Below are 13,060 nucleotides of genomic sequence, written 5' to 3'. Positions count from 1 at the left end.
AGCACGCCTTTGCGGCTTTGCCGACGGCAAAACACATCGTGCGGCGGCGCTGCCACCAAAAAAAGCCAGCAACCACCTCCACGCGATCCTTTTCTCGCGAGGCCGCGGCGGCCGCCCGCTCGCGTCGCTCGCTTTCGGTGGCTCGGCCGACGTGGTCGGGGTGCCCGGGGATCCGCCCACCTTGCCGGATCGCGTCACCGCGACACACCGTGAGGTTCCCGTGCAGTCACTGCACGTGCAGTGACTGCCATTGGGCCCACACGTCAGCGGCAGTCACTGCACGTGCAGTGACTGCACGGGAACTTCGTCCCGCGACACAAGGCATCGGCCGACCCGGACCGGATGTTCCACACCTTTTTTCTTCTTCGTATCGTAAGAAAAAAAGGAGGGAAAGAATCATCGGCTGGTTAGCTTGACACGACGAGCATCTCGGCAACATGCCAACATGCGCGCACGGGAAAGAATCATCGGCTGGTTAGCTTGACACGACGAGCATCTCGGCAACATGCCAACATGCGCGCACGCCTGCGCGCTAGTGTTCGGTGTTCACTGTCGACTATGTATTATATACCGTATTTCATACCGACTGGTATCGTATTTCGTATTATAATACTACTCTTGACCGTTTCTATTTTAAAAAATATAAAAATTATCATTTATAATTAATTTATAGTCATTTTTTACCATATTTAATTGTATAAATTTCATAAATATGGGGAAAAATAGTTCCCGTTCGTTTTCACCCCTACTCATGCATGCATCGGAACCAACGCACCTCAGAGTCTAGTACTAACACGAATTTACTATTTTTTAAAGACTGCCCTATATTTGGTTGTAGGGGTCTTGAAATTTAGACAAGTTTATCAAAAAAAGAAATCAGAGATGGAAACAGAAGTTGAATTAGACCGGATCAAGTTGAACGGGTAATTCGCGTCGCTGTCTCGGTTACGTACGGCCGTGATCACCTGCCTTGTTGAATAAAAATCAGAGCGTCAGTGTCACCCTAGTGGCGCCGATTATGGAGACGAAATCAAGCCAGCCGGCGCTAGATGACAGTCTGCAGTTTGCCGTCTCGTCTCTTATGCGTCAGGTGCCGCGGCCTTCTGGACGTGCTCAACGAAACGGAGGGTCAGCATCACTCAGATGGAATCTCCTTAGCGCCTGGCTCCAGGAATTGGCAATTTTGCACGCACGGTGATCGAGTCAAGAAATTGTCTCGGCCTGGCGGCAGCACTAGGCTAATCTTGTGGTGTCTCTGTCAGTACAGCACGCGTAATGCGACGATCCTGAGCTTTCTGCAGTTCATAGTATTGGCATTTCTCAGAGTACTGATTCCAAACGGCCTCCTAGGAAGTACACACCACCGTGTTGTATTGTGACTGTTGCCATGAGACAGTAATTTCTGCTTTGTGCAAATTGTTCAACTAAGTTCAATTCGTAACGTTATTATTACGGGCCATCGAAGGAGGTTATATTGCAAGGAGAATTCATTGCCTGGCCACTGGCATTCATTCACGCTTTAACTGAATCAGTGAACTTTGTGTTCCCTACTATTCAATTCACTTTTTTTTAAGCACCCAGGAGCACTGGGGAATCATGTAAGAACTCAGTTGGACACCCACGCTGACCACGCGCTCAATGCAAATGGACTGCCAGAAAGTCCGAGCACGCGTCTACCGGAGCTTAACACACGCACACATACCCACACCCTACACACACAAGCTCCAACACCCCTCAGGGGATAAATCCCTGGTGCGACACCCGGAGTCGACCCTGGTGGGCTGCCTGGACACCGCCACAGCTGGCCACCGAGCTCTCAGCTCGTTCGCTCAATTCACCTTTCGAATTTATTCAAGCGCCCCCCAAGCCACAATCAGCACGCGATAATTCGAAGAATAAAAAAAATGGCCCTCTTCATCTCCATCGCAGCCTTCTTCCTGGCGGTCACGGGCACGTCCGTGTTCTTGGCCACCCACGCCGCCGCCGCGGCCGACCTCTAGACGAGACGAGAGGGTCGTTCGTTGCAGCGGCGCCGTCGCAGATCCTCAGCGGTGTGTCCAATGAACAAAGGAGAGAGCCGGCCCATCAGTGACAGCGACCAAAATGAGCCTTGCTGGCTCCTGTGTTTCCTCAAACCAATGAAGAAGTCAAGATGCTCCATTTTTTTTTCTCTCGCTTTTATGTATCATATTTGTTTCCTTTTGAAACCATATGGCTTGTTGGTTTTATAGGATAGAATAAAGCCAACCGGTGCTCAAATGGCAGGCAACAGTTAGTTCATCCTTACATCCGCCGCTCTTTTAGACTGAATCAATCCACGGTCAGCATCACTGAAATGGAGCCAACGTGAGCAACATCTGACGGCCACTCATCCGATAACCTGATACCATTGGAGGAATTAGTATCCCGGTCTACACACTTCCCTGGTAGAAGTAATAATTGTCCTGAATTGCTTGTCGTGAGAAAATTAAGCGCACCAAATGCATCAAGTTGCTTCGCTGAATTTAGCACGTCCTAGTACATTGCATGGACCTGCTCTGAAAAAGACAAAACTGCAATCCTTTATTCCCCTCTCCAAGGTGATGTGAAGTGCAATCCAAGTCTTAATCCCAAGTCTAAACCTCTCCATCATGCACTGAGAAGAGTACAAGACCATGCAATCCGGCCAGTGCCAGGGACTCGCCATCTTCCCCGCCGTTGCACCTGCGGAGACCGTACCTCCGGTGTACCGACCGTTGGGCATCCGGCGACGGAAAAGTTTTGCTGCCCGGCCCGGCCGAGCAGCTCACGGAAACCGCTGGCGCCGATCGACTTGCTCCGCAATCATCCCCTAACCCACCAAATCGACCTGAAGCGAGCACCCAATTAGTTCCGCGCCTGACGCACAGCAACATCATTGGACGCGCTCCGGCCTGCTCGACAAGACACGATTGCCCCTTGCGTATCCTCCTGTCATTCTGAACCGTCGCGACGAATTATCTTCGACTACCAGTAGAGATCTGGAGTGGTCTCCCTGCCGATTAAACGTGTAACCGATTCAGTCGCCGCGAAAGCGAGGAGACGGTGCGGCGTTTTCCTTCTGGCGACCTAACCGGCGACTGACCACCCGGCGACGGCGAGGGCGAATGATTGGCAGCGGGGTCGCCGGACAGCGACGTCGGGGATGCGGATGCAGGCTGACCGTGCGTAGTGCGCACACCTAGCGCCGCCAGATGGAACAGGTCTCCCGACCCAAAGGGTGCCGGACTGCCGGGACTGTGACCTGACGATGGCCGGAGACTCGAGCCCACCGAAGCCGCCGGAAGATGGCGAGGTGGAGCAGCGGCGAGCGACCGCCGGAGTTGACCGCGGACAAGAATGGGATTTTTTTTTTGAGCGACAAGAATGGGATTGGGATGGGATGGGACGGCTCTCCAACTACACTACACTTGTCAGTGTCAAGATGCTTTGGGCCGTGTTTAGATGAAGCGCAAAATTTTTTGTGTTGGAATCTTACTAATTTAAAGTACTAAATGAAGTCTATTTATAAAATTTTTTGCACAGATGAGTTGTAAATCGCGAGACGAATCTAATGCTAATTAATCTATAATTAATTCATAATTAGCGGATGGTTACTGTAGCATCACTATTGCAAAATCATGGATTAAGTAGGCTCATTAGATTCATCTCGCGATTTACAGCCCATCCATACAAAAAGTTTTGTAAATAGACTTCATTTAGTACTCTATACATGTGTCAAAATATTTGATGTTATGTTTTTTTTTTGCGTTTAGGGGTTTACAGGTAAAGATCAAACAGAGCCTTGATTGTTTTTTTAGGGTCGATGCTTTGACTGTTCGAGAGCTGGGGCATGCGCGCGCGCGCGTCTGACCTCACCCGTACTGTGGCACGGTGCATCTCTTACCAAATCGGACATTTGAGGAGTTGCTACTGTAATCATGTCAGGTTTGTTCTCAACCTGAATTGAGGTTCGCTAAACAATCAGAAGCTGAAACTCAGAAACTAGTATCGTAACGTTGTGACGGGCTGGGCTCAAAGCATGCAGCATGCAGTTTAACAGTCACAGCGAATATGTGTTTCAGATAGAAAACATCACCTGAGAGTTAGCTCTTTCAGTCGAGATATTTTTCTTTCCTTTTTTTAGGGGCTTGTATCAGTGAAAGACAAATTAAGCCTCCCCTATGATTTTCAGTTTAGACGGGAGATCCAATTAAGCAAAACATGATGAATAGAGCTGCTATACAAAAAAAAAAGGAAGACCCGAACCTGCATCCAGGTCTATGAAAACTCATAGTAACACTGCAACACCGATTGTATGAAACACTAGTAATTCTTACGATGAATATCCTAGCGCCGACAGGCGATAGCAACAGTGGCAGCGGTTGTCTTAATCACGAAAAAACCAGGGCGAACTCTCCATTTTATTCCTAGCGGCCAGACTTTGATGAGGAGACTAACCAACGTGGGGGGGTTTTACAACCTTGCCGTATCTATCCACCATGATCCGAACGCGATGTGTGCAGTAACACATGGTTAGCAACGCATTTACGGAGACGACCTCGCAGTAGACTCCCGGGCAATCTTGTTTGATCCTCCTCTCGGCCTCATGCGCTGGAAGGCCAACGACCTGCGGCCACCGCCAGCCAAAATATTGGAGGTCACCAAGCCTCCTCCGAATTGTGGGTTGCTGTCGTCCAACCTGACAAGGAGCAGATGGCATCCATATCTTTCATTTGCTTAACAAAATAGACTATGCGTTTGTCTGAAAGAAATGCACATCTTGCTGCCAAATAAAATGGCGAATGGAAAAACATCTGCCAATTAACACGGGAGACACGATGAAATACTAAAACATGTCAAGACGAATCAGAATCTAGGAGTCACTTGCTCACTTGTACTCTGCCACGAGTTGTTTGGATAAATCAAAGGAATAGTGCACGCTTTCTTTCTTTGGACCCAAAACTTCAAAACAGGATGATCAAATTATCATACCTTGGTCTTCTTTCTCTTCTTTGGAGAACGAACCTTGACCATTTCCCTTTTAACTTTGAAAAAGAATGAGCCCATTGCGTACCTAGATTATAAACATAGCCATAAGAATAATCTGCTTTACCTATTACTACAATGGCAATGGACAATATACAGTATAATATCTTAAAACAAAGTAATACCAAGCCAGCACTTTGCTGCATATTCTGCATTTCTGCAATCGTCACTGACTAGGAAGTTCAGGAAAAAAAAACTAAAAAAAAGAACATAGGATACAGATTCGTGGTTGCATTTAGTACATTTGATTGACAGAGGTAACATATAGTCGCACTGTATTTGTTTGCAATCCTCGCTTGCTGGCAAAAAAGAGGTTCCATTTACTTTGTGACTCATCAGAACTACAACTAGTCGAGAATTCGACGCACAGGACTTATTCAGTTATTCTCAAGCTGGTGGCTCCTGGTAGAACCAAATTGATTCAAACAGGACCCTGACGCAAATCTGGGATTAAAACTTGTGCCTAGAATACCATAGCCAAAGGACCATTTGAAATGGATAGATGTTAAGTTTCTCTCGACAGATTGGCTTCCCACTTGATAAAGTGTAACGAAACAGGTCTGTGAATTGGTGTTGCTGACCTCACTACACATCAAACTGTTCCTGAAACTACGGGTTGCTAGATCACAAAAACAGAAATATGAAATGATGGTTAATCACTAGAGTCAGCCGCAGCAACAGCAATGCAGCGCTTCGTCTGCAAGTCTTAACAACAGCAGGCAGCACCCTCAACTCATCACAGAAACTGTATTTTCATATCGAAAATTTCATTCAAGAATTCGATCACAACAGAAAACAAAGCGTAGGGCCAGGGAAGGGTAACCTGATCGGCAGGGACGGCGACGGAATCAAAGTCCGCAGACCGGATTGGGGATGATTTTATAGGCGCGGATTAGGGTTGTGGACCGGTGGAACCCGGCGAAACCGCATTCGATCCTGAGGCTGTACAAGGAGAAAAACACTGATCTAGTGATCTTTATTTATAAGTAGGCCGTGGGCTGGGCCTGCAACAAGCGCTGTGATTTTCCCGGGCCTCCACACGAGCCTGGTCCACCCGGCCACATGGATCGACTCAAGTGCGGGCCCGGATTAGTGTTGGATCGTGATTGGGCCAGGCCCAAACCAAGCGCACCCACCTCGGGCCCCTTTTTTCGCCGAGGCAGGCCACGTAGGCGTCCACCCGCGCGCTTCTCGTGAGACGTGACAGGCAGCCCGCGCACGGCGGCGCGCCCGTCGTCGTCTCGCGCAGGTGGAGCGCCGCGGACGGCGCGGCACGCACTCGACAAGCTTTGTCACGGGAGGGGTCGAGGCCGAAACGACCCTGCAGATAGCCAAAGCGAAAGCAGGAGGAGAAATCCAGCGGACGGCCAGGGGACCCCGCCATGGCGGAGCGGAGGATCGGCGTGGCGATGGACTTCTCGCCGAGCAGCAAGAAGGCGCTGCGGTGGGCGGCCGACAACCTGGTGCGCAAGGGCGACACCCTCGTGCTCCTCCACGTCCAGCACCACGGCCGCGTCGAGAGCAAGAACGTCCTCTAGTCCCACACCGGATCGCGTAAGCGGCGGCGCGGGTCGCCGGCCTCGGCGTCCGATCGATCTGTTCATGTGTCGATGAGTCTTCTCGCCGTAATCTACCTTCTTGATGATGACGATTTGGATCCATGGCAGCGCTGATCCCGCTGGAGGAGCTCATGGAGCCGCAGGTGAGGCAGCGCTACGACATGCCGGAGGACGCCGAGGTGTACGACACGCTCAACGCCCTGGCCCGGGAGAAGGAGGTGTGCTGCTTGTCGTTCGATTTCGTTTTCGATCCATGGCTTGCTTATTAGTTATTATTACTGTGCGTCTAAGCTCTGCAAGCTGTGGCGGATCGGAGGTGATCCACTGATCCTTTTCCCCCTTTGCGTTCCATGATCAGCTGTGCGTGGTGGTGAAGATGTACTGGGGCGATCCGAGGGAGAAGGTGTGCGACGCGGTGGCGGAGCTCAACCTCGAGTCGCCCTGAGCTATTCAGCCAGAGCAGTTTGTAAAACTGAAATTTCCTGAAGTTTTTTCTGCAGGTGTTGGCACGCACGGATGGGGACATTCCGAAGTTGAAATTCAGTTGCGTGAGGTTTTACAAGGATGCCATACGGGAACATGCATCCCGTCGCGTCATTTTGCTTTCAGCGAGGCAGCGCGCTCCTGGTCATTGTCCGCGCGGCATGTGAGGTGTTGCTGGGTTTGCTGTTCATGCGCCGCGGCCGGTGCCGGTGAGGTGATCGAGGCCACACGCGTGCCTTGTCGTTCCGGAGCTGCACTTCACATCCGGCGTGTGACGTCCATAAGGCCAGGGGCGCTGCTTGAGATCTGCTTTGAAGGAAGGCATCCTTGTCGTCCAGCTCCCAGCAGCCTCATGAAGCTCCATGCTCTCTCATCACTCCCAACCACGCTCCCAGTTTTTTGGACGTGATTCCGGGGGGCAATGAAATATTAGCACGATTTCATCATCGATCAAGCCGGGCAGGCGGTCACCGGCCACGGGGGCGCGCCGGGCACATGCTTGCCACTTGGACAGCCGGATGCTACTAACCTGGGCACTTAGCCAAACGCTGTCGCGCTGACAAGGCCCAAGATGCTAAACCTAAACACGCGAATCAGATGCGCTTCCTGGCCACAGGCTTCCAAGTGAAGACTGATTTTTCAGTAGCCTTTTCTTACCTGGTCCCCAGTTCACAGTCATCCCCGATCCTGGATTAGTTTAACTCCGGATAAAGCTGCTTATCTCACTCATAAAGGGCACGGGCAGTACTGAGAAAGAGATCTCGCCGTTTCAGAAGTTGTATGCACGTAGCCGCAGCAACAGATCTTATCTTGTCAGAATTCAGATCAACGCACGAACAGTACTGGGAAGTGCCAGACGCTGGCAGTTTGCCAGAGTGGCACGAACCCGCGCTGCGCACCAGAAACCAGCACGCTGGAGATTCAAACGGAACACCGGGCGAGGCGGCGAGCCGAAATTTTGTCCCGAGCCCTCGCGCCCTCGCCAGAATTCAGAAACCAAGCGAGGCCGAGGAGCGCCGTCGTGCGGCGACCGCGGCCCTGAACCGAGGAACCAAAGATGGGGGGTGTGTTTAGTTCCCACAAAATTTCCAAACTTTCTATCACTTCCATCACATCTTCTATCACATCGAAACATTAAATATAGCAAATAATCCATGCATGGAGTACTAAATGTAGTTAAATAAAAAAACTAATTGCATAGTTTTGATGTACGTTGCGAGACGAATCTTTTGAGCCTAGTTAGATTACGGTAGGACAATATTTATCACAAACAAACGAAAAGTACTACAATGTGCTACAGTGACTAATGCGATTTTTTCTCCCCTTTTCCCCTCATCTAACCACAGCCTTGGCTTCCCGCGCCACCGCCACGGCGTGCTCTGCTCTGTGCTCTCGGAGTCGCAGACGATGGGGAGGAGTGTTGGGCCGGGGACAGGGTACGCCGCGACAAGCGTGGCTAGTTTCCCGTTGGAGTTGGCCCGGCGGCCCCGAGCGGAGCTTTTCCTGTTTCCTTTTTCTTTTTTGCAGGCTGCGGCAGTTGCACGGAACTTTTTTCATTTTTATATTTTTTAAAAATTAAAATTTCAAAAATATATGTCCGTTTTCAAATATTTCAAAAATATACTCTGGTCGCCCTCCCATAGGGCGACAGGCCCAAAGTGTAATTTTATTTTTCTTCCAATTTGCAACGAAGTCCCTGGAGAGAAAAAAAGGGGGGGACCTGTCGCCCGTTGGGGGGCGACAGGTCCCCCCCTTCTTTCCGACAGACCCCTTCCAGGGACTTTTATTTTTCCAGTGACCTATTTTGAGCTATTCGAGCGTGTATTCGTCATCATCGTCGGCAAGATCTCGGCCGCTAACTCCTACCGCACGTAACTTGTCCTTCATTAAATCACGGGAAAAAATCGCAAGAACATCCCTTATTTCACGAGCATTATGGAACCCACAAACATAATAAGTTCACATCAATAATATCTATAAAAACAAATGACAAGTAACCTACCACAATCATAAACATCGGATACAAATAAGCGGTCCACAGCTATCTCATTACAAATAAACATCATATACATCTAACCACCCCTAGGGCGTCGGACCCTCTTAGCCCTCTGCTGGGCACGGACATGTCCCTCGGAGTAGGTGAGAACATCCGGAGACCTCACCTGTCGCTCAGGACGCGCAAGGGGCTGCGGTGTCTGCTGCTGAGAGATCCCAAGTGGTGCTCCTCCTAGCTGTGAATACCCCAAGACATCGGGGTCACCTTGCGCGGCAGGCTCTTCTGGACTCAAGCTGTCGAAGTCGTCTAAGGTGAATGTCTCGTTATCTGGTCGAAAGGAGGAAGAAGAAGGTCCGGCGTCTGCATCGGGGTAGAATCCTACGCAAAAAATGTGGATGTTAGCGTACGCTCGTATATTTCGTAATGACATGTAGAAACCGAAATACGAAACATAAATTAACCTGTGTAGGCCGGTATCTGTGGCCCCGGTACCATCCCTGGATACGGTCCGCCAACTGGTGATGTCCCTCTAAACATTCCAGTATGGCCGAACGCAGTAGCTGGATCGTATCCTGTATGTGATATTAGTAAATATGTAGGAACACTTGATGTAATTATAAAGAGATATGTACGTTACCTGCACTTGGGAAGAACTGCGACGTCGGCCCGTGCATGGTCGACGGACACGGGAACGACGACGAGGCCTGAGACGACCCGTGGCTGTCTTCGTACTGCACACGGCTTCCGAAGTTGTGCGCTACCTGACGCAACTGATCACGCTGCCTCGATCATGCCTCTGTCTGCTCAAACTGGGTCATTGGGGATCCGGCACGTACCCTCGTCAGGTAAGTCGAGCAGTCCGTCTCCATCATGTTGCAAAGGCGAAGCTGCATCAATTCAGTAAAGTTACAAACACATGAATTATCTTATGAATATGATTATATATATATGCAAATATGATCAAGAGACTCACCGCGCCAGCTAGTGCCTCCACGTGGTGCCGGGCATAGCCATCCTGAGGCCTCGCCTGGTGTGGCTGCGGTAGAGTGTCAACAAAAACCAGACGGCTCCATTGTACCTGTGGATATGACGCGGTGCAGTTTGGCCTTTTCAATCTTCTCTGCATATATTGTGTCACTCTTTTGCAAAACTGAATTTGGGGGTTGCTGATGTTTATGCTTGCAGCCGTGTAACGCTCTCTGAAATACTTCATGCACCCATACATGATGAACTCAACAATTCCCACAAGTGGAAAGGCACGACAAGAACGCATAACCATATTGAAACACTCTGCATGGTTCGTTGTCTGAATACCATATCGTATTCCGTTGGTATCATAAAGGAATGACCATTTCTCCTTAGGTGCACCTCGAATCCAGTGTGAAAATGGCTTCTCAATTGAATCCCTAGCCTCTGCAGCCTGACTCGTGCCTGCTCCTGATGCCCTTACCTTCACTAGCTCTGCAGTCAACTGATCAAGCATCTGCCATAATGCATTGAATTTTCTCTGTTGATTTTGGGTGCACAATCTCTTAAACAGGTTCTTAAGATCCTTGTTCTTGAAGTGTTCATAGAAATTTGCACCCATATGCCTAATGCACCACCTGTTTTGGACATCAGGCCATAATGGAGGCGTTGTCGCAGTTCCACGTTGCAATTTCAGTATTGATTGCAGGATACCTGCATGCCTATCACTAATAAGGCACACATCTGGACGTGCAGCAACAACATGATTCTTCACTCATTCAAGAAACCAATACCAACTGTCTATGTTCTCATTCTCAACAAATGCAAATGCGAGCGGAACAATTTGGTTGTTGCAATCTACACCGATTGCGGTGAGTATCTGACCTTTATACCTTCCAGTCAAAAATGTGCCATCAATGCAGATCACCGGAAGACAAAACTGAAATGCTCTAACAGAAGCACCTATGCAAAAGAAGGCTCGTTGCATAATTCTTTGTCCCCTAGTCACGGCTGGTAAAAGGTATGTGTCATAAAAGCTTCCAGGATTTCTAGCAGCAACCTGGGATAACATACGAGGTAGGTTATCATATGATGCCTCGTATGTGCCGAACCGCATCTCGAACACCCTTTGTTTAGCCCGCCATGCCTTCAAATAACTGATGGTGTACTGGTAAGTCTGCTCAATGTGTCGAACAATTATTTTTGGCTCATAATTTAGGTTGTCCATAATAAACTCATACATTTGCTTTGCAACAAAGTCGCATGATATATTGCGATGCGAGGGAAGAATTTCTGACAGCAAACAAGTGTGCTCTGTGACAATGGAACATTTCCAGTTTGACTTCCATTTTCCCTTGAATGCATGGACTCGCCATGGACATCCAGCATTCACACACTTCACCTCATATTCTTTACTGCCAGACTTTACGACTCTGAATTCTCGTTTCAATGAGATTGCCCATAGTCTCACAACATCTTTTACGGCTTCAATGTTTGGATATGTTGCATCTTGCACTACCTCATTCCCTCTGTACTCCCACTCCTGATTTCGTACATCTTCTGCGACATGACTGCCAAAACCATGCTCTTTCCACTCTTTTGGCAATGAGTACTACTCGTTATCAGATGAGTCCTCATATTCTTCCATCTCTATTGCGGTTTGGTCTTCTGCCACCATCTCGTCCACAATGCTATGTATCCTCTCTCCCTCATCGGCAAGGTCCTGTGGTCCCATGTTTTGGTTCTCTGTCTCTTCTGACTCATCTTGCTCAACATAATTGGTCTCTCTTCGAATACTCGGAGTTCCTTGATCTGCACAATGTTGGATTTCATTTTGTGTCTTCTCCCGGATTTGAACAAGAATGGCCAGAGGCCACCCACGCTCTAGAGATGCTTGCATGTACTTCTGCCAGTCATCAGTGCTGTGTATCATCATTAATTTCCATAATTCACTTTCTACCTCACAATTAACAAGAGACTGGACAGTGATCACATGTGTCAACGGATCAACATGGAACTCACGCTGCAGCCACTTACATATGGAACCAAAACTCCTTTCCAGAGGTTTATCTATGCCGCTAGATGTGCGCTTAAAGACAGAAAGATCTACTCCATTTGGCCCATACATAACATTGTATTCACCATAAAATACTTGAAACTGCATCTTGCTCGACATATCTGTATATCACATAATACTTATCGAGTTATACTCTTTACTTCACTACCTTATTCAATAATCCGTAAAAACTAAGTATGAAATTCAATTACAACGTATAAGTATTCATAACTACGTGATGACACTCAAATTCTATAATGCATAAATGGTTCTACTAATTTTCTAAACTAATTTACTACTACGTAACTACAAACTAAAGTATCATTGAACTCCTACTTAAATGGTTCTACTATAGCACTAATTAAATCAAATTACTCATATTAAAATACGTAGTACTTAAATATAATAATATTTAAACTAAATGTACTAACCTGCAGATCACAAGTGCTGAATCCGGCAGGGCTTCGCCGCTTTCCTTCTCCTCACTCCTCTCTTTTTTCCTGGATTTTTGGTGGAATTTTCGGGCTCAAATGAGGAGGAAAGGGGAGGGCTTGAGCTTATATAGGGGGGTACCCCCGGTCGCCCGCGGGGGGGGAGGGGGGGCGACAGGCCCCCCTGTCGCCCGCGGGGGGGGGGGGGGGGGGGGCGACAGGCCCCCTACCGCGCCCGTGGGCTGGGCCCAGCGGCGGTCGCCCGTGGGCTGGGCGACAGGCCCCTGTCGCCCCCCCCCCAACGGGCGACATGTTTTTTTTATTTCCAAGGACCTTATTGCGAATTTTAAAAAAATCACTTAAGGCCTGACGCCCTATGGGAGGGCGACCGGGGTATATTTTTGAAATATTTGAAAACGGACATATATTTTTGAAATTTTAATTTTAAAAAAATATAAAAATGAAAAAAGTTCAGTTGCACGCATCGCGCCAACGGCTATTGGCCGGCCCAGCCGCCGCTGCT

The 13,060-nt window shown here is 48.8% G+C and overlaps 1 long non-coding RNA gene and 1 pseudogene across 1 annotated transcript; one reads left to right on the top strand and one right to left on the bottom strand.

Moving 5' to 3' along the window:
* Window positions 1-4,314: 4,314 nt before the first annotated feature.
* On the bottom strand, window positions 4,315-5,868 carry LOC120710792. Its single transcript, XR_005690016.1, has 2 exons — window positions 4,993-5,868; window positions 4,315-4,699 (listed from the first exon to the last, which is right to left on the bottom strand). It is a non-coding gene; the product is annotated as an uncharacterized LOC120710792 (long non-coding RNA).
* A 411-nt stretch (window positions 5,869-6,279) lies between these two features.
* On the top strand, window positions 6,280-7,050 carry LOC120710260 (annotated as a pseudogene).
* Window positions 7,051-13,060: the final 6,010 nt, after the last annotated feature.

The sequence above is a fragment of the Panicum virgatum genome, chromosome 5K, assembly GCF_016808335.1.
Source record: "Panicum virgatum strain AP13 chromosome 5K, P.virgatum_v5, whole genome shotgun sequence".
In the NCBI taxonomy this organism is placed as follows: domain Eukaryota; kingdom Viridiplantae; phylum Streptophyta; class Magnoliopsida; order Poales; family Poaceae; genus Panicum; species Panicum virgatum.
This window is presented reverse-complemented; position numbering and strand designations above follow the sequence as displayed.